Raw genomic sequence first — 6,070 nt, 5'->3', positions numbered from 1 at the left:
AGATGTGCTGAATGATGCAGCCCCAGATCTGGCAAACTCCCCTCAGATCCTCATCCGGTAGATTGCAAATAAATCCCATAGGAAACAAAAGTCCAGATGGGGGAAAAAGCAACTACCTCCAGAAGCAACTTCAACAATCACGTGGTCTCGAGTAACATTTTTATTTAATTGTTATTTTTGGTAATGATGAAGAGTAACTATTGGTAAGCAAGAATCAAGTAAGAAGAATGGGCACAAATCCAATGTATTAACATACTACATGACTACTGTGAACACTAATATGACATCAATAAGTATATTAATTCTTAGAAAATACTCACAATTAAGGACAGCATGACATGTGTCTTTAACAATCGCTGTGGATTAAAGATTATTAGGCTGGCTTTTTTCTTAGCATCCTTATTGGCAGGTTAGTTTATTTTTCTTTTTAAATGTAACTAATCTCAATAACAGCAAAGCCTGAACATTTGTGGTGAAATCTCTCTCATCCCCCTCCCCCGGCATGAAATTAATGGCAAAACTCTTATTGACTTCAACAGGGCCAGGTTTTTACCCTTGGAATTTTGCTGGAATCTTTAGTACTGATACTTTGCCACTGGACTACTGTAACAGAAAGAATTTATTTTTATTTTTTGGATTACAGATTTTTTTATATTGTTTTCTCATAGTTTCCATTACAGTCAAGCTCAAGATGTAAAAATTTAATGTGGATTTCAAACATGCTAATGTTTTCAAAAGTGTTCACCTCCACAATGTTGGTTTGTCCCTTTATAAAACTAGGGGACATTTACAAAATTCAGCTCTGAATGTGGGTTGTGATTTTGAATTCTGTCCTTCACAAATCTTGGGGAAATTATGGAATAGGGTTTTGGTTTGAACAAAAAGGGAATTTGGAATGTCAAAGTTCTTACTATATGCTGATATACCTTTCCTCCTGAAACCCTCTTTGAACCTTTTCCTATTCTTTTTTCCATGTCTATTTCCATGCCACCTCTTGTGCTTGGGATTTCCTCCCTCCCCTTGTACCAGTCAAATGCTCTTTCCCCATTAAAATATTTTCTTTACAATAAAACCATGGGGCTTTCAGGAAGAGGTATTGAAAGAAGTATCAGATAATGTTTTCACCCCTCAGCTCATTCTATAGCAGTAGCATCATACTGTACATACTATTCTAAACTCTTTTAAAAGTATTAATACAGCTTGAGACAAAATGCAAGATTTTAGGGAGCCTCTGAAGATAGAATTTTTTCATGTCCAGTTATCAGCATTCAAAACCGCTTTGTTTTTCTATGGAAACTAGAGTTAGACCAAACCAAAATTCCAAATCTGGCCTGACCAAATTTAGAATATAGATTTTTTTAAAAGCCCACCAGACAAGCAAATGCCTGAACTGTATTGTCTCTGTGTGATTTATGCCCTGAGCCAACAAGCAGCTCTTTATGGGTATAAAGTTCCACTTGTGAAGAGGTGCTTGCAGGACCAGAGCGGAAGAGAGGAGCATATAGCTAAGCACCTCATTAGCACTGCTGGGGAAAAAATGATTAAATATTACTTTCTGGTAGTAAGCCCAGGTCTCTTCAGTCCCACCCACACCTTGTTCCATCTATCTTCCATTTCCCTCTAGGCCCACTGAAGAGATTCTGGCTCCATGAGGGTGCAGGAGTCTGCATGTGTGAAGCTCATTGCGGTATTGGAGCCTGAGATCTCACTCTTACTACTAGGATTAGAGTAATTGGCAGCCAAGCTGCAGCACTCTCAAGAGGGGGACCTAGCTCATCTGTTTGCTTTGTGTTTATACTCTCACACCATCACTCCACACCCACAGAATCAAGGCCTGTTTGCAGATTCTGAGATTTATCATCCCCACCCCACTCAATGCGTCCTGAGTCTCAACACCTTTTGTAAAACTTTCTCTATTTCCATTCTCCTTTTAATAGATGTGCTCAGTAGAACAGCTTGGTTGCTTCTCTCAAGCCTCAATCTTTTACAAGTCATTGTTCCCCTCACAGGTTTGTCAGTTCTCATATTATTATTAATAATAATCATGTTTATTGCAGTAGTGCCTGAGGACAAACCAAGAATGAGGCCCCACTGTGCTCAGCAGCGTACAAACACAGTAGTAGGCAGTCCCTGCCCTGAAGACCTTACAATTCTTTGCTAAAGTGATAGGTGGTGATCGGTGAATTCCAGAAAGGTCAGATAAGGACTTTGAATTGTCAACATTTTCAAAAGTGGGTGCCTAAGAGAATGTTTACATTTACAGTCTTACAGTGGCACAGCTGTACCAATACAGCTATGTCGCTCTAAGAGCGCTCGTGTAGCCACATTATGCTGAGGGGAGAGAAATCACCTGTCGACATAATAAAACCAGCTCAATGAGTAGCGGTAGCTGTCAGCGGGTGCCAACATATCGCTGTGCACTTGAGTGCTTATGCCTGCAACCCTTACGTCGCTCAGGGGGGTGGTTTTTTCATACCCCTGAGAGAGGTAACTATGCACATAGACATTTCTAGTGTAGACCAGCCCTAGGTGGCTGATTGCCCATGAAGTGAGCGCCTGGGGCAGAAGGGCAGGAAGGCTTGGCCCTGCTCTGCTTCAAGCATTTGCCCTGAGCTGGAAGTTTTGGAGGGGGAATTTCTCCAGAGTGGCTGAAAAACTTCAGCCATTTGGGCCAAAGAGCAGAGGGCCATGAGCTCTGGCGTTTGGGCCAGTGACATTTCTCACAGGAGGACAGAGCATGGCAGAGCCAGAGGGGACCTGTCCAGGCCACAGAGAAGCTGGTCTCTGAGCCCCTTCCCCACTCACCAGAAGTGCTTGCAGTTCGGGACAGAATATTCCCCTGATTCAAAACACCCCTCCCCACCCCCACTGATCTGTGGCCAGGCTCCTTCCCAGGTGGGGCAAGGGAGTTGAGCGCACAGGGAAAAACCTCCCCGCACCCTGCCTGCAAGGGGAACAGCAGCCTGAGCTCTGCCCCTCACCTGGGGACAGCAGGTGGCCAGGGGGTCCCAGGCCCTCTCCTCCCAATGGGAGGAGAACTTTTTCTACTACAGAGAACTTTTTCCGGAGGGTCTGGCTGGAGAATCTTGCCCGCATGCTCGGGGTTCAGCTGATCACCATATTTGGGGTCGGGAAGGAATTTTCCTCCAGGGTAGATTGGCAGAGGCCCTGGAGGTTTTTCGCCTTCCTCCGCAGCATGGGGCAGGGGTCACTTGCTGGGCAGGGGTCGCTTGCTGGAGGATTCTCTGCGACTTGAAGTCTTTAAATCATGATTTGGGGACTTCAACAGCTGAGTCAAGGGAGAGAATTATTCCAGGAGTGGGTGGGTCAGCTTTTGTGGCCTGCATCATGCGGGAGGTCAGACTAGATGATCATAATGGTCCCTTCTGACCTTAAAGTCTATGAGTCTATGAGTCTATTTGAAAACATCAAGTTTTCAAAACAAAATTTGTACTTCTCCACTTTTGCACAAACATATAAGCATCTTACCCCCTGATTTTATTCTATTTTCTTATGCCTTTTCCTCCTGCTAAAACCAAACGGCCCTGTCCTCACTGTGTTTTTAATCTCAATAGAGAGCCAAACATTAGTGTTAGCCCATGCTAAACAAAACAAATGTCACCTTTCTTAGCAGTGAGAAAAAAAGCCAAGGGCTAGATTCACAAAGGGACTTAAGGCTTGTTTACACTGTGACATTGTGTTGTGGACAAAATTTTTGTCTTTCACAGGTACTTAAAAAAGCCCCAGCCTTCCCCTTCCCTCTCCCCACCCCATGAAAGACTAAAGTTTTGCGGAGGCAAGTAGCATTGTGAACGAGGCTTTGTCGGCAGGGCCACTCGCGGGCCTGGAAGTATTTTGTTGGCAAAAGTGCTGACAAAATACCGATAGAGAGCGTTCACACATGCTGACTTTTAGCAACAACGCTGTGTTGACACAGCCTTGTCACTAAAAGCTGCGTAGTGTAGACAACCCCTGAGGCATTACAATGATCAGTTTCATAACGGCTAGTTTTTAAGCACCAGGAAAGTCACAGGAATACCCCTGTGATTCACAAATCCTGAGTTAGGTACCTAAGCTCCGTATACAATGAATGTGGAGAGAGAGACCTCAGAGATGGATCCACAAAAGCAAACACTCTACGTGGAGAGCTGCCAATGGGGATGCTAACCATAGAGGTGTGTGCTAAGCCCCACCACCTCACAGAGTTTGGTGCCTAAGTCCCCAGTGAAGCAAAAGTATGAAGCTAATACAACCTAAAGTCTCAGAAATAAAAAGACAAAAACTATCCTAGGATGTATTTGGTGAGGCATTTCCAGTACAGATACAGAAATATGAATCCACTGTTCAAGGCCCTAGTGAGATCCCATCTGGAACACTGTCTACAATTCTGGTCACCCATGTTCAAGAAAGATAAATTCAAACTGGAACAGGTGCAAAGAAGAGCTACTAGGCTGATCAGGGGAATGGAGGGCTTATGAGAGGAAACTGGAAGAGCTTGGCTTGTTTAGTCTGGCAGAAAGAAGGCTGAGAGGAGATATGGTTACTGTCTATAAATACATCAAGGGGGTAGATATCACAAAGGGTGAAGGGCTATTTAAGCTAAAGGATAATGTGGCACAAGAACAAATGGATATAAACTGGCCATGAACAAATTCAGGTTCGAAATTAGGAGGAGACTTCTTGTCATCAGAGAAGTGAGGTTCTAGAATAGCTTCCTATAAGAGTTGTGAGGGCAAACAATTTAATTAGCTTTAAGAGAGAGTGCGATTGAATGATGGGGTTGCTTGTGATGGTAGGGAACAGGGCTCAACAGCCTTGGAGCTCACTTCTGGTTTATTTCTTATGTTCCTAAAAGCTCATGCTTCAGGGCTTCAGACAACCATCTGCAGGGGTCAGGAAGGAATTCCCCTCCCCTCCTTATAATGTATTCTGTGGAGGGGGTGGGGTTGGTCTTCTTCCTCTGAGGCATTAGAAATTTCCATGGCTGAAGATGGGACATTGGACAGAGTGGACCAATGCTCTGAGGTGACACCAAAAATTCTCACTGGCTCATTCTTGCTCACATGCTCAGGGTTTAATTGATCACCGTATGTGGGGACAAGAAGGAATTTCCCCCCGGGTCAGACTGGCGGTGACCCTGGCATTTTTTCACCTTCCTCTGCAGTTTGTGGGTAGAGGTCACTTGCCAGAGTTAGCGGGGTATACAGTATGCTACTTATTATCCGAATAGCATGAGGGTCACAGATTTCATTTGGATAATATGGTGTTTAGATCATTGAGAGCAGTATCGGGTTTACAGTGCTGGGCCCCCACACTTGGAAGGGGCCCATAAAGACATGGCTCCAGCCCCAGCGTCTTGGTGGCGGGTCCCTCCTCCTGGCCGGACGGGAGGCAGAGCCATGCCCGGCTGCTTCCATCGCAGACAGGGCCTCAGTCAGCCCCACAGAGAGAAAGAGAGATCCCTGCAGGATGCCTCCCACACACAGAGCTCCCCAGAACCCCATAGCCTGGCTCCCCTAAAACCTCCCTAGCCCGCCCCCTCCGAGACCCATTGCCCCCAGTCCAGCCCTGTGGAGAGAGAGACCGGCCCCATCCTGGCACCATCCCCCACAGCTCCCCAGGACCCCCTGAGCCTGGCCCCACAGAGACCCACTGCCCTCAGCCCAGCCCCAGAAAGAGAGAGAGACTGGCCTGCCCCGGGACCCCCAACCTGACCCCTCCAGCCCAGCCCCACAGAGACCCACTGCCCCCAGCCCGCCCCTCCCCCTACATACAACTCCCTGGGACCTCCCAGCCCGGAACCCCACCAGCCTAGCCCCACAGAAAGAACACCCCTCCCCCACAGCTCCCTGGAATCACTCAGCCCAGCCCAGAGAGATCCACTGCATCCAGCCTCACACAAGAGACCCCCCCCCTCAGTCCCCACCCTCACACAGACCTCCTCATGACCCCCCTTCCCCATGCCCCATTTCCCCCAGCTGGCCCCTCACCCATGGGGGCCCACAAATATGTTTGGCACCAGGCCCACAAAAGGCTAATCCAGCCCTGATTGAGAGAACAGGAGCCATTC

This window comes from Malaclemys terrapin, chromosome 1 (genome assembly GCF_027887155.1).
Source record: "Malaclemys terrapin pileata isolate rMalTer1 chromosome 1, rMalTer1.hap1, whole genome shotgun sequence".
NCBI classification, from domain to species: Eukaryota; Metazoa; Chordata; order Testudines; family Emydidae; genus Malaclemys; species Malaclemys terrapin.
This window is presented reverse-complemented; position numbering follows the sequence as displayed.